Below are 23,967 nucleotides of genomic sequence, written 5' to 3' on the forward strand. Positions count from 1 at the left end.
CCCCTTTTTAGAAGACCTATTTCTTTTGCTTTGTTAAAAAAAAACAAACCCCGATTTCTCAACACCTTAGTGTGACAAAATGTTCCAGGATTAAGTTATGTAATTGCATTGCAATATAATAATGCATCTACCTTTCAGCAGCCTTATGCAAACCACTATTTAATTTTACCTACTCAGATTTAACAATTCTGCAATGCACAACAACCCTTCATGTGACTTCATGGGATGCCCTGAAAAGGGCTCTTTTTTTCAATGTTGAGGTATGGCAGATCCTGTACTCTCAGCCACCAAAGCCCTAGAGTACATCCTTGGGGTTTGAGCTTGTAGACTACCATGGCTGTGACTGCTTTGGGCTTGGCGTACTCTGTGTAGGTGACTGTATCCTGGATCATGTTCATCAGAAAGACTTGGAGCACCCTGCCGGTCTCCCGTTGGAAGAGGCTAGAGATGGGCTTAATGCCTCCATGCTGGGCCAGACACTGGATGGCAGGCTTCCTGATCCCCAGGTTTTTGCACAGCAGTTTTCCATGGTGCTTGGCCCCTCCCTTCCCTGGGCCTTTTCCACCCTTACCATGACTAGACATGGTTGCTTTTGCAATATAAACATTTGTGATTTTAAGCCTCTAAGTTTGTTACACAGCAAAAGCTAACTGTTGTAGGTAATCAAGGTAAGATTGATTGAGAGATATCTTCTTTTTGCCCCTTCACTGTACCCCAGGAGATGGACCTATATGAACAGCATCATTAGTTCCCTTGTGTCAGAAGATCAGAAAGAGAGAGGAGAATGAGGGAGGTCAAAGTATTAACTCCTGGGCTCTCCTCTCCCTGTTGGGTCACTGTGGACTGGCTGTGTTCCTTGACCTAAGCTCCCAATTCCTGTCAGGTAGCCCCTATGTACACAGCCTTCTCCATGTTTGGTAACTACTCCTTATTCTTGCCCCTTTAGGCTCAGAGGTGATTTTGGGGGCCTCAATGTTCCTGAGTTTCCCTTGTGATCTTTTTATTCCATGCCCACACCTTTGTTTATAGTCCGTTATTAAATGCTTCTCCATTTTCCTAATTTGATTGTGCCATCTGTTTCCTGCTGGGACCCTGACTGAGAGAGTAGGCCTTATCCGGGAGGTAATATCTCAGCAAAGGCTTGAATGATTCAATGGAATGAGTCATGAGAATATGTGGGGGGAAGTGCCAAGATCCTGCAGCAGAGAGTAGGCAGGGTTATTGGAGTGGAGTTGGCTGGGGTGAGTGTAGAAGGCAAGGTCAAAGATTAACAGGCAGTGTGTGTGTGTGTTGGGGATGGAGGTGCATGGTACAGGGAGACTGATCATGTATAGTTTGTTGACCTTTGTAAGGGCTTTGGCTTCTCCTCTAAAAGAAATGGGGAGCCATTGGAGCCATCTACTCACATCTAATTAAGTCTAATAAGACTACTTTCTGTTATGTGTCGACAGTGGAGCCCTGTGACTCAGTTCTGAATTTCTCCTCCCAGTTTCGTTCCTGCTGATGAATGTGTGTGCGTGTTGAGCTAGCCCAGCATGCTTGGGCCTGAGTTCAAGGCTTTGTGCCTCTCCTGATGCTGTGGGGGACATGACCTTCTCTTACAGTACAGGATTCACACTACAGTGTCTTTTTTTGTTAGCATATTCTTTTCAGTTCAGTTAATGATTTGGGAGTGGACACATTTTTCTTACTCTCTTTCTTTTTTTGTTGTTGTTAAAGTCAATAGGCCCTTCTCTACTGACTTCAAAAAGTGTACTTATCTAAAGGGTCTGGTACAATAGAGAACTAACTGCTTAACAACTTCAGGGGTAATAATACAAGGAGTTTAACAGAGAAATGCTGTCTGCTTGCTTATCTCTGCAAGAAGGTGGTTTGTCCTGAATATTTAAAAGGCAAAGAGTTCATTTGCATGTATTGCATGTAGGATCTAAGCCTATCCAGAAAATAATATATAGATTTGAAGTCTGTTTTGATCCTTCAATTGAAATTTCCATCTGAGCTGGGGCTTCTGGTATTAGGTCTAGACCACCCTCTGCAGGTTACATGAATGAAGTTGATTCTTCTCCCATGGCCCCCATCCGGGTCCAGTCTCTCCCTGCTGTTTCTCAAAAATTCTCCCCAGGCTGACTCTCAGGGAATATAGACTCCACATATCTATATCAGATATGGGTGTGCCTTACTCAGTCCAGCTGATTTTTCCTAGTCTTACCCCAATCAAAATGTCACTCCAGGGCTTCCCTGGTGGCGCAGTGGTTGAGAGTCTGCCTGCCGATGCAGGGGACACGGGTTCGTGCCCCGGTCCAGGAGGATCCCACATGCCGCGGAGCGGCTAGGCCCGTGAGCCATGACCGCTGAGCCTGCGCGTCCGGAGCCTGTGCTCCACAACGGGAGACGCCACAACAGTGAAAGGCCCGAGTACCAACAACAACGACAACAACAACAACAAAAATGTCAGTCCATACAGTAGCTGTATTCCCTCAGGCCCCATTCTTTGCTTTCAGCTCAGAAGGAAACCAAGCTACTTAGCTAATCTGATTAATTAAGCAGGCAGGAGACTTCTCTTCCTGGCTAACAACACAGCTGGCCTATCAGAACCAGTTCTAATCTTTGTTGTCTAACCTTGATCCTGATTTCTTTTTAAATTTGTTATTATTATTTTCAAACATTTCTAGCCCTGCTCATGAAATGGGCTGTTCCAATGGGTATGCAGTAGAAAGAGAACTGGACTTTGTCCCTCTGCAATCTTAATTTCCCTCGCCAGCAATGGACAGTTAAACTAAATCAGAAAAACATCAAAAAATTTTGAGAATCAACACAGGACTTTAAGGTCGTTAAAGTAAACAAAACTCCCAACAACTTAACCTACTAATTATTAGGAGAGAACATTTTTTTTTTTACATTTAAAATTTTTTTTAGCATTTAGCTCTCTTTATTTACTTTTTCTTTTTTTTTAAATTAATTTTTATTGGAGTATGGTTGCTTTACAATGTTGTGTTAGCCTCCACTGCACAACAAAATGAATCAATCAGCCATACACATACAGATATCCCCTCCCTTTTGGACTTCCCTTCCATTTAGGTCACCACAGTGCATTAGGTAGAGTTCCCTGTGCTATACAGTATATTCCCAAAGAGAGAACATTTTTAACAGAAAAAATCAAAGCATAACCTCACAAAGAACAGTCCTTTACACTGAATAAATTTATTTTTATGAAAACTTAATACATTATCTTTATTTTTCATTTCAGCACTTAGTTAAAACTTTGTCATAGACTGGCAGCTTCTGACATCCTTTCTGGTTCTAAAAGTCTATACCTCTAGTCTTGTACAAATAAATCTCCAGGATGAGCTGGCTCCCTGAGGCTCTGGATTGTGTATTTCATCTTGCTATCTCTCATATCTAGCGCAGTGCCAGGTATAGCAATAGATTAAATAAATTAAAAGGTAGAAAAATCCTTGCTGAACTACAGTCATGTATAGAAGGAGTATATCCCAGAAGTAGGGTGAGTATATCCCAGAAGAGAGTGAGCCCTTGTGCTTCCAGCCTAGCCCAAGATCTGCAGCAAGTTGTTGTCAGTTTTAGGTTGTTGGTTTAACAGCCTAAATCCCTCAGTCCTGCCCAAAATCAGAATCTAGGGGAAGTGTCAAAAGTGAAAAATCACAGACTCACCATCTTTCTTTAAATGGGCGTTTCCCCAAACACTCCTAAAACCAGACTTTCTATAACAGATGCAGTACATTTATTTATTGAGAGCCAGAGTGCCTCTTGATCAAGATGCTTTACTCCTTGTGCCTAATTTTCATTATTTATAAAATGTGTGTAATAACTGTGCCTGCTTCATAAAGTTGGATTAAATGAGTTGACATACATTGAAAGGTGCTGTTCACATAGTTAAATGTTCATTTGTAACTTTGAATAATGTATCTCAAAAAATAAGGAAATAGAAAAAGAATTTTTAGGGGCTTCCCTGGTGGCGCAGTGGTTGAGAATCTGCCTGCTAATGCAGGGGACACGGGTTCGAGCCCTGGTCTGGGAGGATCCCACATGCCGCGGAGCAACTGGGCCCGTGAGCCACAACTACTGAGCCTGCACGTCTGGAGCCTGTGCTCCGCAACGAGAGGCCACGATAGTGAGAGGCCAGCGCACCGCGATGAAGAGTGGCCCCCGCTTGCCACAACTAGAGAAAGCCCTCGCACAGAAATGAAGACCCAACACAACAAAAATAAATAAAATAAATTAATAAACTCCTACCCCCCAACATCTTCTTAAAAGAAAAAGAATTTTTAAAAAGAATTAAAATAGTCCTAAAAGAAGTGCTGTTGTATTTGGAATTATTAAGGCTGCACAGGGGGGACTTCTCTGATGGTGAAGTGGTTAAGAATCTGCCTGCCAATGCAAGGGACACGGTTTCTATCCCTGGTCTGGGAAGATCCCACATGCCGCGGAGCAACTAAGCCCGTGTGCCACAACTACGGAGCCTGCGCTCTAGAGCCCACGAGCCACAACTACTAAAGCCCGCGCTCTAGGGGCTGCATGTCGCAACTACTGAGCCCACATGCTGCAAGTACTGACACCCACACGCCTAGAGCCCGTGCTCCGCAACAAGAGAAGCCACTGCAATGAGAAGCCCACGCACCGCAATGAAGAGCAGCCCCCGCTCGCTGCAACTAGAGAAAGTCCACGTGCAGCCAAGACCTGACGCAGCCAAAAAAAAAAAAGACTGAAGGGGAATATCATCAAAGTCCATAAAATCAAGAAGGCAGTTATAAACCTTATAACACTCCTTTCCCTCAAAGGGTAACAGATTGAATATATAAGTAGGTTCAAAATTAATTTAGATAAATTCTTACATAATAAATGCATAATAGATTATTGAGAGAACTGAAGATGGTCTGTGGTATATTATTACTTTTCTGAAGTGGAGTATAGGAAACCAAATCTTTCTTACAAATGAGAAGTAGAACTTGTCAGCACATTAAAAACACTTTGGAAACTTAGAAAAAGACCAATGCCAAGGCCCCACAGCAGAGCTATTAAAACAGAATCTCTAGAAATGGGGCTCAGCTACTGGTATTTTAAAAAAACCTCCTCAAATGCTTGTAAAGGTGCACTAGGGTTTAGAAACTGCTGGTAAGTCAGGTTCTCTAGAGCAACTTGTCTTAACTATTTCATCTTGTATATAATTTTCACTTTTGCCATCCACAATCAGAATTCCATTTTGTCATAACCTCATCTTTTTTTCCTGCTGCCTCTTTTAGCTTCTGTTCCATGGTGCCAGGTGTCTTAGAGCCTTCTTATGAAAATGCGTGTTCATGCATGGGTGGACACTCAATAAGTATTAGACAAAAATAATAACAACAATAAAAGTAACAATTATGGGCGCCACTTCTCCCCAGATTAAATCAACAGAAATGCCTGGGCCAGGACGACCTGCAGGACTACCCAACAGGTGGAAAATGTCACTGTAGCATCAAGAACTGCAGTGTTCTGTGCTGGCCAACTGAAGTAAAGATACCAAGCAGCAGCTACAAGGAGAAGAACGAAACCGCAAGTCTGCCGTCTGTATTAAAATTTCTGAATCCTAATGTTATCGGTATTACTTTTTTCCCGGGAAACAAAATCTCCAAATACCAAGAAGCTGCTTTGCACCGCCAAAAGCTGCATAGGGGCAGGCTGCCAACAGGACCATCCGGACACGCTGCAGTGGCATCTCCAGGCGGGTTCCTTTAAACTGCCTTCCCTTGGGCCAACTCCCCACTGCGGCGCAGCCCCACAGCCAGCACTTGCACGCGCCGCCCTACCTGCCCCCAGGCGGCTGCGGAGCTGCGCTTCTCCGCCCACGCTGCCTTCCAGCCGCAGTGCGCGGCCTTGGCCTTGAACACGCGTGCGCGCGAGCGAGGGTGGGCGGGCCGAAGTTGGAGGAGGCGGGGGCAGGCCCTTGCCGTCTGCAGTCCATTGGCTGTCTCCCCGTAGTCCCCGCCCCCAGGCGTTCGAGACGGCGGGGCGGGCCACGTCAGGCAGCCGGCGTGGGGTTGAGCTTGTGGCAGAAAGAAGGTAAGCTATGCGGGTGGCAGGCGGCAGGCTGCGGGCAGCTGCCTCCAGCACAGAGGCCGCCGGGTCGCACCCGCCGGTGGCCTGACTCAGCTTGCTGGGAGGGAGGCTGAGGCCCTGTGGGCCTGGAGCTCTGATGGGAGATGGGGCAGTGGAGCATGTGGTGAGAGGGCCGCGTCGCGGTGTGGGCGGCCAGGAAGGGGACAGGTCTTGCCGTTTGCCCTCGTCCTGTCCTGTCTGAACTCCTGAAGAACTAGGCCTTCTACGTTAGAGAGCTCTCGGATGCCTGGGTGGGGCCGGCTCTGGTGCCTACGGTGGGGCTCAGCGGGATCCAGGAAACAGGTCGGAAACAGGTCGGCGCGATCTTTGCATACCTTCCTGCAGCAGGTTGCAGTCGTCCCACTCTCCCCCGACCGATTCCCTACTCGAAGGCAGCACAGGGGATTCCAGCCCTGTTCTGCTCGTCCTGGGGTGACTGTCTCCTCCTGATTTCCAGTGACTCACTTAGATCCTGTCCACTTTAATGCAAAGGCTTATGGGTGAACAGGGCCTGTTTTCAGACCTCCTGGTTCTCTGGCTCTGTACTCATTTGCAGGAATTCCCTGAAGAAACAGTATATATCTGTATCCCTCTCTATATATCACATACGTATATGAATGTATGTTTTGAAATGTCTGCAACAGCTATACAAAGATTTGCAGAGACTTGCCGCTGTGTTGCCCCTACTCTCCATGAATTTTAATTTCAGCCATGGCATCCTGATCCCTCAGTTTAGTTTCTGAATTTGGAGCTTCTAAAATCAGTGAAATCATGCTATCAAGTATCATGCAATCAATCATTCATCTGTTCAACACTTTTTTGATGTGTTCCTTCATGGTCAAGGTCTTATGCCGTAAACTAAAATGGGCATTCCCTGTCTTTTTCTTCCAGTTTATCTGCCAGTTTTATTGTCTCGATTTGATGATTCAATTTCAGGTTCTAGATTTAGACACAGAAGCTTATGATCCTGTATCATAAGCTACAGCTCTTCTGGGACCTCATTCAGTTTTCCTTACTTTCACCTCTGCTAAGCCTCAGACCATGATGGCCTTGAGGCATAATCCTGCTAAGTATCGCTAAAGACCCTAGGTCTCAGGCACCTATCCATAAAGTGAGGTGATGGGGTTAGAAATATTTAGTAATATTGAGATATTCAAGGACAGGATGGGCAGATTGCATGTTTACTGAACTGTGTTAACAGTTGAGAAGTGACCATTTAAAAAACCCTGGATATATTTTAAGATAATATGTTTTACTCTTCCTGAATCTGTCCATATTGACGTTTTGACTAGCAAGCAAGTGCATGTTTACAATTTTGATTCACATCCAATTCCTGCACTCAAAGCACTATGACTCATCTAAATTTTGAAATGTAATAATCAGGAGCTTTTTAATGTTACATTTAAAGATATGATATAAAAACATTGGATAAGAATGCAATTTTTGAAGCATTTTTACTTGCTTTAGTAGATTAGTGGTAACTAAAACCTCTGCCTTGGTTATTTGCTTACTTGGTTAATATTAGGTAGTTGTCATCACCTGGCTAATGTCTTTCAGTATCATGTCTTTGTTAACATTTATTTTATCAACCTAAAATTTACTGGATTTTAATTGATTGGTGTCTCCAGTTGAGAATTGATAACCAAAAGGTAAATAAATCATTAGTTTGAGAATAAAAATGCCCATAGAGATGTAACAATAGTTTTTCACTTGTTGATTGATTGATGGTACTTATTAAGCAATTCGTTTAGCCTTCCTGCAGGTGTTAAATTTCTAGAATAGTTTTTCTGAGACATAATATTCATAGCCTTGTGATACTTTTTGACTATTGTTCACAAACCATTAGGTGAATTAAATTAAACCCCTTTATCACTATTAGGGGTTTGGAAAATTTAAGAAAGTTGAACTTTAAAAAATTTTGCTTTTGTTAGATCTTTCTTGTTCTAGAAATGGAGCAGATTAAGATGGGAAGATGAGGAGAAATGCTAGAGCTGAGGGCAAAAATCTAAGTGGAGTCTTCTGGTTTAAAATTTGGGGAGACTCATAGGATTCAGGTGTATATGAAAATATCTGTGTGAAGGAAAAAAATTAAAATTTCGGGAGAAAAGCACAATGAAAAGTGAAATTATAACTATATTTGGAAGAAATGTAAGGAAATAGTAGTTTCAGGGTTATTTATGGGTCTATAGCAAAACCTGATCTTAATATTTCTTGATTGATGACAATGAGCTCAGTTTATCTCAAAAAAGAAACCTGGGTGATAATTTAAACTTTGATCAGGTGGGCAATAGATGTTTCTTTAGGAGATGTGAAATCTATAAGTATTATATATTTTTAAAACTACTACAGATCTAGAGATGAGCAATATAATACAATATGGTATAGTTATATAAGTATAATATAAATCTTTGATTCACAATTAGTGATAAATTGTTTGGAGGTTGTGTGTACTATTTCCACACGATAGGAAACAAATTTGCTAAGCTAATAGGACAAGGGATGTTTGTCATTTTTCTCCCATTTCAATTATTTGAAACAGATTTTTCAAGCAATGTGGAAGATCCCATCTCTTTTCAAACAATAGATTGAACATTGTTGTTTTTATAAATTGGGTCCACCAAGTACTTCTGGCCTCATAATTTTTTAACCTGTTCCAAGCCACATTAGTAACATAATTGTAATATATAATTTTATAATATATAAAAAGTAATATATATATAAAGTAATAATATATAAAAAGTAATATAATTGCATTTATGATTTAAAAATTTTGTTAATTTATATTGGCTTTCATTCAGTTAGCCTGAGTTACTTTAGTTTTATGTATTTTGAAGACATTTCAAAAGCTATGACATTAAATACTGTAAAATTTTCCATTGTTCATTTCTTTAGGCCCAAGGAAGTTGAGAATTCAAACTGCATAGATAAGTTTGTTATTATTTATTTAAAGATTCATGATTTCACTTGGGACCAATGACACATTCCATTCAAGCTTCTAACCTGAAGATTTCAGTTCTTTCTGTTGTTTTAGAATATATCCTCTAATCTCTTTTTGGTCAGATACAGTGACTGCTCATTTGGCTGATAAGCGTGTTGAACAAATGTTATAATTGTGAATGTTGAACTGTAGTTTTGTTATGAGGTTTTCTGGCTGCCAGGGTGTATCTTTCCCTCCTCTTTTGACAACCTTTTTCTTTGGCCTTGCTGCTCTCAGAATTTACTTTGAATTTTACTCTGTTTAACAGTCATTGAACTGGTTGATTTATGCGATCAGACCTTCAGGTTTTAGCATATGCTGTTAGGACAAAACATGGAGGGAGTGGAGGAAACTTTTTATTAAAGTTGTTTTGAATTGCTGAAACATGTAAATAAATGGAATTTTTACAGGTTCATACGTGTTAAAGATATTGTATTCATTATTTATTTTTTCACTCAGTAAAGACAGAGCATCTGCTCTGGTCCCAAGTCCCTAACTTTTCTTCAGGAGTTTATAGTATTGCTTGGAAGCCACAGACAAGGCCAAAATACAATGAGATAAATATTATAATTAGATGTATGCATCGAGTATAGTGGGGAATAGAGGAAAACTGTGTGAGTGTGAGATTTTAAGACATTCAGAAGAGGCTTTCTGGAGGCATTTTCATCTGAACTGAATTTTGAGAGCAAGTAGCGATTGTTTGGTGAGGATGGTGGATAAGGCATTGTAGGCACAAGAAAGAACTAAGGCCAAATGAACAGGTTACAGACAAAACACAGACTTTAATGTGTTAAGGAGAGAATAGAGAGATGAGGTTTAATAAGTAAACAAACACCAAATAATAAAAGGCCCTCTTCCCCACCATGTTAAAGGTTTTGAACATTATCCTTCAGGCTGTGGTGGTCCATGGGGAAGAGATTTTAAGTGGAGGAAAGTTAAGATCAGTTTTATGTGGCAATGTGCAGAATGAATTGTAGTGGAGCAAGGCCCAATTGTGAAGGCAAGATATGATAGAACTCCAAATTATGCAGTGGGGCTCGAGGATAGGATGGATGCAAGGTATATTAAGATGGTGAAGTTGGTGCCCACTTGGATATGTGGGATGAGGAGAAGGTAGAGTCAAAGATGCCTCCTAGGTTTATGACTTCCTAAGATAGGAATCACATGAGGATTATCACATGTATGGGAGAATAAGATCGGTCTTGAACGTGCCTTTAGGTCACACAATTGGTGCCATTCAGTGGGCAGTTGGCCACATTCGTCTGGGGATGAGGAAAGGGATTCTAGGTAATGTAGAGATTAAAATGTTATTGACATATAAGTGGTAGTGAAAACAGTGTTGAGAGTGGATGTGATACCTAAGACGGAGTTTGAGGAATAAGAAAGAATAAAACAGAAGAGGAACTCTGGGAAGCACCACCATATAAGGAAGATGATCCAATGAAAAAGACTGAGAAAGACAGTGGAGCTCTAGAAGACAAGGAGGGAGAGAATTTGAGAAGGCAAGAATGGTCAGCTGTCAAATACCATCAGGAATGGAAGAAAGAGCTGACTAGAGATTTTGGGAAAGTTTACCAGTTAGGCAAGGAGCATTCATTTGTAGTGACACTAGTTCATATAATTGTGTGACTTTCTATAGCAAAATTCAGTAGAACTAGAGATTATGAATAGTTGGAATGATCCAGTATTTGGATTTTATAATGTACCTATGGTAGGAATGCAAGGGAATTCAAGGTCTTGACAAGATGGTGGTTGAAGTGATGGCATGTGAGGTTTAGACTGGATAGAGGTGATGACCAGGCCAGGAGCAGGCTGAAAGATTGAGAGAAAATAATTGGTTCAAGGGATTAGAAGTCAGAATGAAGTAAATATACACGTGTAGGTAGGTATAAGGGAGATAGCTGATAGGATAGAAGTACTCTGTAGTCTGAGTAGAATATTGGAGTTTTAGATTTTTAGAGTGCTGATGGAGTGTAGGGTTTGGCCATGGATGTAGATGGATGAAATGGAGGTTACATGAAGGTGTTCAAGAACAATGAGACTGGTGTGTTGGATGAATCACTCACCTAGACGTTGACCCCAGATGATTGTATACCCAGGGTGGAGAGAGATACTATGAGATAGACCATGGTTTCTTAGGTTTTAGACTGCCAGTGGTAGTGATCAGTATACATGAGAGATGAAGATACCTGGATATGCACCCTCAGAGGTGTGGGGTAGATGGTATGGAAATATTCTTCTGAGCCTTGGAGCTTGGAAGCATGATTAGCCTTCACTGAAGTGGCCAGCAAAGAAGAAAAGTCTAGTTTTTGTAGGCCTGAGAGGTAGGGGAAGCATCTAATGAAGAGGCTGAGCATCTAATAACAAAACTCATTGACCGTGGTATCCGAGTCCAAAAGGTTGGGACTGTTTAGTGTTTAGTGAGAAGGAAGGCAGGTTAGAAAAAAGTTAGATTTGGGTGTGAGAGTGACAGTTTTTCTGAAGCGCATGGCTGGCTTTGAAGTTAAAAATAGTAGTTTGGATTTCAAGTTTTGGTGAAGCCTCCTGTTATCAACTTTATCCATCAAATAATTACAGTTTCAGTAGTAGGATAGCAGGTATAGGACTAGTTCCAAATTTAAAAATAACATATATCTCCAATGAATATTTATGTTACGAGAAAGGAGAGGGTTTTTGCTTTTTGCACCTCTTTTTGACCTTTGGACTTCCAAAATATTTTGGCAAATACAGTTGACCCTTGAACAACATGGGTTTGAACTGAGAGGATCCACTTATACTTGGATTTTTTTCAATAAATATGTGCTACAGTACTACACGATCCATGGTTGGTTGGATCCATGCATGTGGAACCGTGGGTAGGGAGGGCCGACCGTAAAGCCATATGTGAGTTTTCCACTCCAGGGAGGGTCAGCGCTCCTCAGCGCCACATTGTTCAAGAGTCAGCTGTACTTCTCATCACATGTGACAACTCCCATCTATTAGGATGCCTGGAAGGTTATGTTGAGCATTTTTAGGTTGGTTCTGGTCTCGGAGGTGTGAAAAATGCTTTGATAACTGATGACAGTTGCCATGGATGTGGGAGGTGGGTGTACCTGATTTCCCTCTGATTTCTCTCCATTATTTTAGGACTGAGATTCTTGTGGAATAGTCTCTGTGTTTCTAAGTCTCTCTTCCTCGCTCATGCACGAAGATTCCTTTCACCTACTCCAGGATTTGGCTCCAGTGTCTCTCCTGCAAGATCACATTTTCCCTCATTACTGGATTATTCCCTTCAGTATCTAAACATGCTGTTATTTCTCCTACCTTAAAATAATTACTCTTCCTTGACTCCATTTCCTCCTTATGCCACCACACAACTTCCCTTTATGGCAAAACTTATGTGTCCAATTACTTCCTCCCATTTGTTATTAAACTCACTTTCATCAGACTTTCTCCCTTCCTACTCTAAAAAAAATTGCTTTCCTCAAAGTCACTAATGACTTTCATTTTGCTAAGTCCAAAGATCTGTTTTTAATCCTCATCTTTTGCTTGACAGATCATTTTCCCAACTTTATTGACATTTGATTGACACATAACTTTGTGTAAGTTTAAGGTACAGCATGTTGATTTGATACATTTAGAAGTTGCAAAATGATTTCCACCATAGTATGAGCCACCACCTGTATCCTGTCACATAGTTGCCATTTCCTATCAGCAGTTTTTCCTCCTACCCCTCTGCTCCTTTTCAATTCCTTTACTGGTTCTTTCTTATCTCTCTGACCTCTCAACATTGAAGAGCTCCTGGGCTCAGTCCTCATGGTCCTAAATACTAGCTTTAAATACTAATAATACCCTATTAGCCCCCAAATATATATATATATATATATATATATATATTTAATATATATATTTATATATATACACTTGCCTGGACCTCTTCCTTTGAACTCTAGACTCTGTGTATCCAGATGCCTACTCAGCATTTCTTTTTGGATGACTAATAGAAATCTCAAATTCAGCTCCTGATTTTCTTCCTATACCTGCTTCATCTGTGGTCTTTCCCATCTCAATTCATGGAAACTTGACCTTTTCCATGACTTGGGCGAAAATCTTGGGTGTCATCCCTGACTCATCTCTCACAAGCCACCTGTAAACTATTAGGAAAGCCTATTGGCTGTCCCTTCAAAATATGTCTAGAATCTGAGTACTTCTCACTACCCACTGCTCTCACTCTAGTCTAAGCTTCCATTGTCTATGTCCTTGATGTTGTGACAGCCTCTGTATCAGTTATCTATTACCACTCACCGTTGGAATTTAGTGGCTTAAAGCAACAATCATTTATTAGTTTATGGTTCTGGGGCTGGCAATTTGGATCAGGCTTGGGGAGGTCGGGGTGGGGGGAGTTCTTTTGCTGGTGGGCTCACTCATGTAGCAAATGGGGACTGGTGGGTTTGGAGGCTTCAGCTGGGATGGCTTATCTCTGCTGCACCAGGACCAGTAAGCTGTCCCATGCTTCTTAACATGGTGCTCTAATAGAGCCAAGAGAACGAGAGGGAGCTGTATGGCCTTTTGAGATGTAGACTAAGAATTCCCACAACTTCACTTCTCCCACTGTTGTTCATAGTTACAAAGACAGCCCAAATCCAAGGGTATGTTGAAATAGACTACTTATGAGAGGAGCAGCAGAGGTACTTTGTAAGGAAATGTGCATACAGGAACAGGGAAGAATTTGGGGCCATTTTTTTGCAATCTGCCATAGTCTCCTAACTGATCTGTTCTCTCTTTGTCTCCTACCATATTGTCAGCAGAGTAGCCAAAGTGATTATTTTTAAAACATAAGATTTCTTCTCTCTTCCAAAACCGTCTGATGGCTTCCCATTGCCACCAAAGTAAAAAGCAAAGTCTTTACTGTGGCCTGTCAGGCTTGCCACCATCTGACCCCTTTGTTGCTTCTCCAGGTTCATTTCCAACTACTCTGCACTCACTCACTAACTCTGCTCAGTTAGCCTCTTTGCTCTTCCTCAAACATCTGACGCATGCTCTCACCATGGCTTTTTTTTAAAAATAGATCTTTATTGGAGTATAATTGCTTCACAATAGTGTGTTAGTTTCTGTTGCACAACAACGTGAATCAGCTATACGTATACATATATCCCCATATCTCCTCCCTCTTTCATCTCCCTCCCACCCTCCCTATCCCACCCCCTAGGTCGTCACAAAGCATTGAGCTGATCTCCCTGTGCTATGCAGCAGCTTCCCACTAGCTAGCTATTTTACATTTGGTAGTGTATATATGTCCATGCCACTCTCTCACTTCATCCCAGCTTCCCCCTAGCCCCTACCACGTGTCCTCAGGTGCATTCTCTACGTTTGCATCTTTATTCCTGTCCTGCCACTAGGTTCATCAGTACCATTTTTTTTTTTTTAAGATTCCATATGTATGTGTTAGCATACGGTATTTGTTTTTCTCTTTCTGACTTAGTTCACTCTGTATGACAGACTCTAGGTCCATCCACCCCACTACAAAAAACTCAATTTCGTTTCGTTTTATGGCTGAGTAATATTCCATTGTATATATGTGCCACATCTTCTTCATCCATTCATCTGTCGATGGACACTTAGGTTGCTTCCATGTCCTGGCTATTGTATTTTTTTTGTTTTGTTTTTTTGTTTGTTTGTTTTTTGCGATACGTGGGCCTCTCACTGTTGTGGCCTTTCCCATTGCGGAGCACAGGCTCCGGATGCGCAGGCTCAGCGGCCATGGCTCACGGGCCCAGCCGCTCCACGGCATGTGGGATCTTCCCAGACCCAGGGCACGAACCCGTGTCCCCTGCATCGGCAGGCGGACTCTCAACCACTGCGCCACCAGGGAAGCCCCTGGCTATTGTAAATAGTGCTGCAGTAAACATTGCGGTACATGACTCCTTTTGAATTATGGTTTTCTCAGGATATATGCCCAGTAGTGGGATTGCTGGGTCGTATGGTACTTCTGTTTTTAGTTTTTTAAGGAACCTCCATACTGTTCTCCATAGTGGCTGTATCAATTTACATTCCCACCAACAGTGCAGGAGGGTTCCCTTTTCACCACACCCTTTCCAGCATTTATTGTTTGTAGATTTTTTGATGATGGCCATTCTGACCGGTGTGAGGTGATACCTCATTGTAGTTTTGATTTGCATTTCTCTAATAATTAGTGATGTTGAACATCTTTTCATGTGCCTCTTGGCCATCTGTATGTCTTCTTTGGTGAAATGTCTATTTAGGTCTTCCGCCAATTTTTTAATTGGGTTGTTTCTTTTTTTGATATTGAGCTCCATGAGCTGTGTGTATATTTTGGAGATTAATCGTTTGTCCTTTGTTTCATTTGCAAATATTTTCTCCCATTCTGAGGGTTGTCTTTTCGTCTTGTTTATGGTTTCCTTTGATGTACAAAAGCTTTAATTTTAATTAGGTCCCATTTGTTTATTTTTGATTTTATTTTTATTACTCTAGGAGGTGGATCAAAAAAGATCTTGCTGTGGTTTATGTCAAAGAGTGTTTTTCCTATGTTTTCCTCTAAGAGTTTTATAGTGTCTGGTCTTACATTTATATGTTTAATCCATTTGGAGTTTATTTTTGTGTATGGTGTTAGGTAGTGTTCTAATTTCATCCTTTTACATGTAGCTGTCCAGTTTTCTGGCACCACTTATTGAAGAGGCTGTCTTGTCTCCACTGTATGTTCTTGCCTCCTTTGTCATAAATTAGGTGACCATATGTGTGTGGGTTTATCTCTGGGCTTTCTATCCTGTACCATTGATCTATATTTCTGTTTTTGTGCCAGTACCATACTGTGTTGATTACTGTAGCTTTGAAGTATAGTTTGAAGTCAGGGAGCCTGATTCCTCCAGCTCCGTTCTTTCTCAAGATTGCTTTGGCTATTCAAGGTCTTTTAAAAAAATTATTTATTTATTGAAGTTTTTATTTTGGCTGCACTGGGTCTTAATTGTAGCACATGGGATCTTCATTGCAGCACATGGGATCTTTAGCTGTGGCATGGAGGCTCTTAGTTGCGGATGTGGACTCTTAGTTGCAGCATGCATGTGAGATCTAGTTCCCCAACGAGAGATCACACCTGTGCCCCCTGCAGTGGAAGCACAGAGTCTTAACCACTGGACTGCCAGGGAAGTCCCCAGTTTGAATTTTTTTAGGCAAGAATATTCTTGGAGGGTTCTGTGTATGTTTTCTTATTCCTTCACATCATAAGGACACAGTGTCTGGTTTCTCACTTTTAATGATGCTAAGATGAATCAATGGGTTCAGGTGGTATCATTCAGAGCCCTCTAATATAAAGTTCCCATCATTCTTTAACTTAATTGTTTTAGCAACAATTGAGTCACTCACAAATCAATTAGATATTAACAAAGTGACCTCATATTTTTAAAGGTTTTTTTTTTAAAGAAATGAATACATTTTCATTTTCTTCACATTTCTCTTTACAGTATCAATTCACAACCAATTTTTCCCATCCCCCCTCCCTGAATCCTAAATTTGCTCACAGTCACAGTGCCTTCAGAATGTATTGAACATATAAAGCTTGGAAGGAGTTATGAAATGGAATGAACAATGAAGGCTGAGTGAATAGGGAAGTAAGGATTATCTACCCACCTACATACTGATTTGCCTGTCTCCCCTCCCTCCTTTATATCTCCCTCTTTTTACTTCGTGAGATTTTCCGCTCCGTAGGATAGTTAGGGTTTAGCAGGCCACCGAGGCCTTATGGGGATTAGGAAGTGGGGCATGTGCTGACAGCAGCATTGGTATTGGGTGTGAATTGAATGCAAATCCAGGCTAGAGCTAAGCATACAAAATTTAACATTTGTTTTGTTATAGTGAAGATTGGCTTCAAATAAAATTGAGAAGAAGATGAAGCTTGTACTCTCTGCACTTAGCGCCCTTTTGTCATGTAGCCTTTCCTTCCTGACATAGACAAAAGTAAATTGCACCTCATGGATTTAGGAGACTTGCACATTGTTGCACTGTTTCAAAAACAAGACTCCTTTAGTCTTCTGCATGTCAGTATGTGACTGAATCTTTCTTCCACTTGTCTGAACTGAAAACCTTGGGGTCATCCTTCACTCTTCTTACATTCCACATCCAGTCCATTAGCAAATTCTGTCAAAATATGTGTAAACTCTGACCTCTTCCCATCTCTACTGCTCTTCTCTTTGTCCAAGGCAATATGGTTTCTTTTCTGGATTATTGCCATAATCCCCTAACTGGTCTCCTTCTTCCCATCCTTGCCCACTTATGGCCTGTTCTCCAGAGAAGCTAGAATGAACTTTTTAAAATGACTGTCAAGTATGCCATGCCCTTGTCCCAAAGCATCTAGGACTACCTGTGCCACTCAGGAACATCCAGAGCCCACAGCGTCTACAGGGGCTTCTGTCATCTGGGCCCCTGCTTCACTCTGTCATCTTACTGCCCAGCTTGCGCACTTGCACCAACCATACTGGTGTCCTTGGTCTTCCCTGAATTTGCCACATGTGCTTTTACTTCAGGGTTGTTGCCCTTAGTGTTCCTTCTGTCTGGAATGCTCAGTATTTCCTCCCAGTCTGTGTCCAAATGTCACTATATCAGAAAGACTTTTCTTTATTCTTTGACAGATGCTGAAACATGTAAAGACCGCCCGAAAATTTATCTATCGATGACAACAGTTTTGTTGTATATGCATTTTTGGAATGCGTATATGTTTATGTTGCATATATGCATATATGTTGTATATGCATTTTTGGAAAGTTAAAGGATAAATTAAACTCTTTGTATTGTAATTTAAGCAATTAAAAATAAGTATCCTTTATAAAGTTCCGTCATGCTAGATGAATAAATTTTACAGATCTGCTCTACAACGTAGTGCCAATTGTTAACAGTACGGTATTGTGCACGCCAAAAAACGAAAACAAAAGGACGCAAGGGAACTTTGGAAGGTGTTGCATATGTCTGTTATGTTGATTGTGATGATGGTATCACGGGTGTTTGCACATGTCTAAACTCATCAAATTGCACACATTAAATAAGTGCATTTCTTTGTACATCAATTATACTTCAATAAATCTGTTAAAAAATACCTCTGTCGACTGAGGCCAACATCCTTGATTAAAATGAGATTGGAGGAAGTTGAACACACTGGAGGAACACTTAATTTTTTTCAGGGACAGATGGACTAATCTTCTGGCAAACAATTTAGAATCAAAGGTAATTCTGTTAGCTTAGTTGTTTGGAACTCTGCAGGACCATTATAGCATCTAATAACTCAAAGGTGTGACTTTCTCATTAAATAGCTCTTAATAAGCAGTGTAATTGGATCAAGTGAGGCTTTTTATCTTGGTGTGTGCTGTGGTGAAACTGCCTCTTTAGACAGTGATAAAAGACCATGGTTTCAAGTGAATAAATAAGATCACAATTTTTTTTTTATTGAGACTAAAAAATTGAACTTACATTTTTATTTGAAGAGAATTAATAATTTCTATTTAATGTAAGAAAGTAATGTATGCCCATTGTAGGGGGGCACATTAAATGTAGCAAATATAAGGAGGAGAGGAATAGTATGTAATCAGTCATCAACTTATTAACCAGAAATAACTTAACATTTTTGCATATTCACTTTTTTCCTTGATCTTGTGTCTTTATATCTATAATTTAAACTTGGTTGTGTTCACCATTGTGTATAAAAATTTCTTACAATTTTTTTACTCTGTCATGAGCATTTCTTTATATTATTAAAACTCTTTGTAAATGTTTTTCACATTACTAATCAAAATTTTACCTGCATATTACTTAGCTTACCTTTTAGATCAGTCAGTGAATAACTTTGCACAAAAGAAGCTTGCTTTTAAGCCTTTTATATTCTTACACTTTTGAAATGGGAGGTGAATAGAACTTGAAGCATGTATGCCACACTTTGGGATATAGCCAAGAAGTGCCAAACACTAAGGTCAAATGATCAGTAAGTACCCTGACTGCCCACTCCCACAGAGTGGGTTAGTTTTGGACCTACCCCAGACTTTCAGCTTTATTGTGCTAAGTTCTCTATGGAATTGAGTATGGTGGGTTGGGGCTTGGGGAGATGCTTGTGGTCCTGGGAACCATGCTGATTCTGCCTTACATCTGAGGCTTTGCTCCAGAGCTGATCTGGCCTTTGAGGACCTTTGTATCAGTTTGGAGGTAAGACAGATTGGGAGCAATTTCATAAAGAGAGTTTGAATTTGGACTGAGAGGCAGAAGTAGTTTTTGAGACTGAAATGAAGCTCTGAGCACTGGCTTCATTGTGAGTTGCTGGCTCACTGCTGTTCATCTAGTCAGTCATTTACTTCCAGCATAGTGTTGAAAAGTTCCATTGAACCCTGTACATGTGAAAATTGTATGTATTCGTTTTAAAATTTGTGTGATTAAAAATAATTGTCACGAACAGCTAGGTGTTCCTCCTCCTCCCCTTCCCATTCCTCCTCTTCTTCTTCTGCCAACTGGATATTAGCATTTCATTGCAGGATCCTTTTCTTGAACATACAGCTTGGTGTCTCTGTACTAATGTGAAAGGATTTACTAATGATCGTCTGCCCAGTATAGTTGTGAAGGTTAACTAATATCTGATTATTAAGAACCCTACAAGTAAAAACAGGCGTGAATACTGCTAGTTGTGTAACGGAAAATTAGTAAATGTTACTTCATTGGGTAATTATGTGTTTAAAATGCCTTTACCCTAGTGGGAAATACACGGAGGTAATACTGTGGGCTTTTAAAGGGTTGTAATACATAGCAGATTAAGGAAGGGTATAGCTATGATAAATAATAGCTGTCAGCTGAAGCATTCATGTAAAACTTATGATGTATTCAAGTAGCAAAGACCCATTTTCCATCTCTATTAGATTCAGCTGGAAACAGTGATGAACCAGTCTTGTGTTACATGGGTTCTTTGACCTTTTATTTTATTTTTGTAAGAAAATGTACCAAAATGAGTAACAGTGTGATAAAATCGCACCACTTTGGACTCTGCTGATTTGGGATTTGGGCTTGGCTGAAGTTCATCTCTATGCTACCTATACAGAAGTTATTTGCTTAGTTTTAAAAAAGCCGGGAAAAAGGAGTCGGTCTAAAAACAGCTAATTATTTTCAAACCCTAAATGTGTTGATAACTGAATCTGGTTACTGTTTTAATTTGAAAATAGAGTCATTTACAAATTTATTTATTTATTTTTGATGTCTGGTTCTTATTAATTTATTTTGGTCTGTTTCACAAATCTTAATTAGTGAGAGAGATTTGGATATAGATTCTTCTCTATTTCTCACTTTCTGTTTTGGAAAGTTGATCTGAAAACAAAATACACAGTAGAATTATGATTCTAACATTTTTTTGAGTCTATTGTGTATTAGGTACTGTGCTAAACACAGTAACTCAAAAAACATTAATTAACTGCTTATTACATGCCAGGCCCGGCAGGAGGTGAACAAGGCTCAGCTGTTTCCCCCAAGAAACTCGAAAGTGCAGGAGAATAGTGCAGCAGGCTTGGTCAGTGAGGAATCCTTCTTGCTTGAGATACTCCTTCAGTAGTGTGCTGTTGCTACACAGATAGAGGTAGCCCCTTCAGAATGAGATGAGAAGATCTACATCTTGAGGATTGGTGACAGTCCTCTCAGAGCTGGAAGGGGCATTAGAAATTGAGCCTAACTCTGCAGTATGGCCCCTGTACACCATATCCTCATATTCTCATTGCATGGAGTGTGATACCAAGTCGTAGTTCAAGCTCTGTATTCTGAGGCAGCTGCAGGAACTGAGAACGTTCAGTGGCTTCCTCTTGATCTTCCTGGTTCTGAACATTTCTTCCCGAACATTCCATTGTTATTTCAAACTCCTGCATGTTTTTAGAAGTAAAAGCATCCCCTGTCTCATTGAGATGTGTCTTGAGCTGTCACATGGTTGGGGCTACACGCCAGCCAAGCGTTCATTTGGCAGCCGTGTAGCCATCTGTGCCTGTGCGGTAGTGTTTGAGCAATTATTTGGGCAATGATTGCTTTCATCTATTTCAATGAATATTTACTGATTTAAAAAAATGGAAAATTAAATGCGAAAGCCTTGATATCAATGGCAAGGAGCATGGACTTACTACAGATTGATACCAGTCGCCATGATGAAAGTGGCCAATCTTTATCCTTTGTTAGGTACTCATTGGACTTAAAGTGAATGATCAACAACGAAATACAAGTATAAAATCTCAAAACATATATAGGGGAGGGGGAGGGATGAGCTGTGACGGGGTGAGAGAGTGGCATGGACATGTATACACTACCAAACGTAAAATAGATAGCTAGTGGGAAGCAGCCGCATAGCACAGGGAGATCAGCTCGGTGCTTTGTGACCACCTAGAGGGGTGGGATAGGGAGGGTGGGAGAGAGATGCAAGAGGGAAGAGATATGGGGATATATGTCTATGTATAGCTGATTCACTTTGTTATAAAGCAGAAACTAACACACCATTGTAAAGCAATTATACTTCAATAAAGATGTAAAAGAATAAACAAAAGACCCCAAACATATACAGATGTGGGAGAAGTGTTGCTGATGATGGTGCCACAGGACGAGGGTTAAGTTTGGATTGATAATTTTTGTGTTTTGTGCTCGGCATGGAGCAGCCCTTTAATATGTAACTTTCATGCATCAGACTTGATTACATGTTTTTAGGATTGCAATATATGCAAAGGTGCAGAGCTGTTTGCGGATGCTGATGAGCTGCTTTGGGAACTTGATCTAACACTGTATATCCAAACCTAGGTTTTTGTTTTGGTTTTTAAAGATTTGCTTGATTCCCTGGGATGCAGCAAGATATAATAGAAAAAAACAATGTGTTGGATTTAGACCAAGAATCATAATACCTAACATCTAAAAAGTGTTTATGTGCCTGGTTCTGAGTGAATTGCTTTAATGGATTATTTTAATTTTTCAGGAACTCTGTGTCAACTATACTTTATAGAGGAGTGGTTAAGCATGTGAACTTTCTTTTCTTTTTTTTTTTTTTTTTTTGTGGTACGCAGGCCTCTCACTGTTGTGGCCTCTCCCGTTGCGGAGCACAGGCTCCGGACCCGCAGGCTCAGCGGCCATGGCTCACGGGCCCAGCCTCTCCGCGGCACGTGGGATCTTCCCGGACCCGAGTCCCCTGCATCTCCAGGCGGACTCTCAACCAGTGCGCCACCAGGGAAGCCCATGCATGTGAACTTTGACTCACATTCATAGGGTGCACAGTTCATATCCATGCTCTGCTTCTTACATAATTAGGCAGTTAATTTTGACCTCTCTTTGCCTCACATGGTTTTTCATATGAAAATGAGGATAATAATAGTTCTCACGTCATGGGGTTTTGAATATTGGGTGAGAGAACACATGTAAAGAGCTTCAACTATGCCTGCCTGGCACATGGTAAAATTCTCAATAAATCCTGGCTGCTAATACCACTGTATAACCTCAGGCAAGTTACTTCCTCTCTGAGCTCTTATTTTCTCATACTGGAAATGGCGTTAATAATACCTACCTCAGAGTTATTGTGAAGATCCAATGGGATTAGTTACTTATAGTGTTTTGTGGATGTGTGGCACATAGGAGCTGTTTCATCCAACATGGTGTTCTGAATCTCATGTTGTGCTTTGTGTTCATTCAGTGAATCTTTACTGAGCGGGTACTTGTTATATGCTGGGGTATAGTGGTCAGAAAGAGAGTCCAGGCCCTTGCCCTCAGGAGTTTGCATTTCACTGGGAGGTGGAGAGAGAGGCAGCAGAAATACTATATGATGATCATTTGAGATTGCGACCAAAGCTATGAGAAGGATACAGTAGTGGGTCACTGGGGGTAGGGAGTGGGGAAGCACTTGGGGCTGAGGGGTAGGGGAGGCTCAAGGGAAGATGTGAACAGTGAGAGGAGTCAGCTGTTTAAACAGCAAGGGCACAAACACTTGAGGCTGAGGGGCCTAAGAGTTCCAGACCTGCACATCGAAAGAACTTGGGAGGCTTACGGAGCAAACTGGAGGTCATTGTGGCTAAAGTTCCTTGACTGAGGGACAGGTGTGAGACCAAATCATGTAGGACCTTTTGGCCTTGGTTTGGAGTTTGAATTTTATTACAAAGTGCAGTGGGATGCTGTTGAAAGGTTTTCAGCAGGTGAGTTAGAAGTCAACTATATATTTTGAATGGGAATTTCATGCATTTCCTAACCGTGGGCGCTGGTGTCTTATTTCTCTAGCTGGTGACTTACATACAGGATCCCATCTTAGTCTTTGATTACAGATGCTCTACTTATCCCTAAAACTTAAATTCTTTTCCATCATTCGCTTCCCTTGACTGTCCTACATGGTATCAAGGGAGGGAGGAAACACACATTTTTAGAGTATATACCTACTGTGTCAAGATCCTTTTGGCTTTCAGGCTTACTTCATGTTGTTATTTATGCCACCTTGTGAGGCAAGTGGCCCCAGATTTAACCAGTGAGGAAACAGGCTCCAGATAGTAAGTGATTAACCTAAATTTTAACGCCTAGTGGTGGAGTCAGGTTTTGCAACCAGTCTGTTTTTCCTACTCCCTGACCCTCCAGCCCCATGCATTTTTCTCTCTGTGTCAGGTTGCTCTGTCATCATGGTGATAGGGGTGTGTAAGACTAAGCATAATCAAATTAAAGACGTTTTCTCATCTTCACTATGGATAGTTGTAGGGTTTGCAAAAGAATATATGACATTGCTTCACAGTGCCCTATTCATCTTATTCATTTGATCATTTTTAGAGTGGTTCTTCTAACAGTGTGGTGATGATGTTATTTTTGTGATTGTGTCCATTCAGGCCTGGAATCTAGAGATATTCTCCACCTTGGGCCACACTGAGTTAGTTAACAGCAGGGAAATTTACTATCTT

The 23,967-nt window shown here is 41.0% G+C and overlaps 1 protein-coding gene and 1 pseudogene across 3 annotated transcripts in view; one reads left to right on the forward strand and one right to left on the reverse strand.

The window, feature by feature from the left end:
- Positions 1–280: 280 nt before the first annotated feature.
- On the reverse strand, positions 281–584 carry LOC137227071 (histone H4-like; annotated as a pseudogene).
- Positions 585–5,921: 5,337 nt separating this feature from the next.
- Positions 5,922–23,967, forward strand: part of FOCAD (focadhesin) — a 312,885-nt gene continuing 294,839 nt past the window's right edge. Inside the window, exon 1 of one of the 3 annotated variants that reach the window (XM_067744497.1) lies at positions 5,922–6,054. The gene's annotated coding sequence lies outside the window, so the exon portion shown is untranslated. Of the gene's footprint in view, positions 6,055–6,159; positions 6,405–23,967 lie in introns of those variants that run through there. The other 2 variants (XM_067744498.1, XM_067744499.1) reach the window with 2 other exon arrangements.

The sequence above is a fragment of the Pseudorca crassidens genome, chromosome 7 (assembly GCF_039906515.1).
Source record: "Pseudorca crassidens isolate mPseCra1 chromosome 7, mPseCra1.hap1, whole genome shotgun sequence".
Lineage (NCBI taxonomy): Eukaryota > Metazoa > Chordata > Mammalia > Artiodactyla > Delphinidae > Pseudorca > Pseudorca crassidens.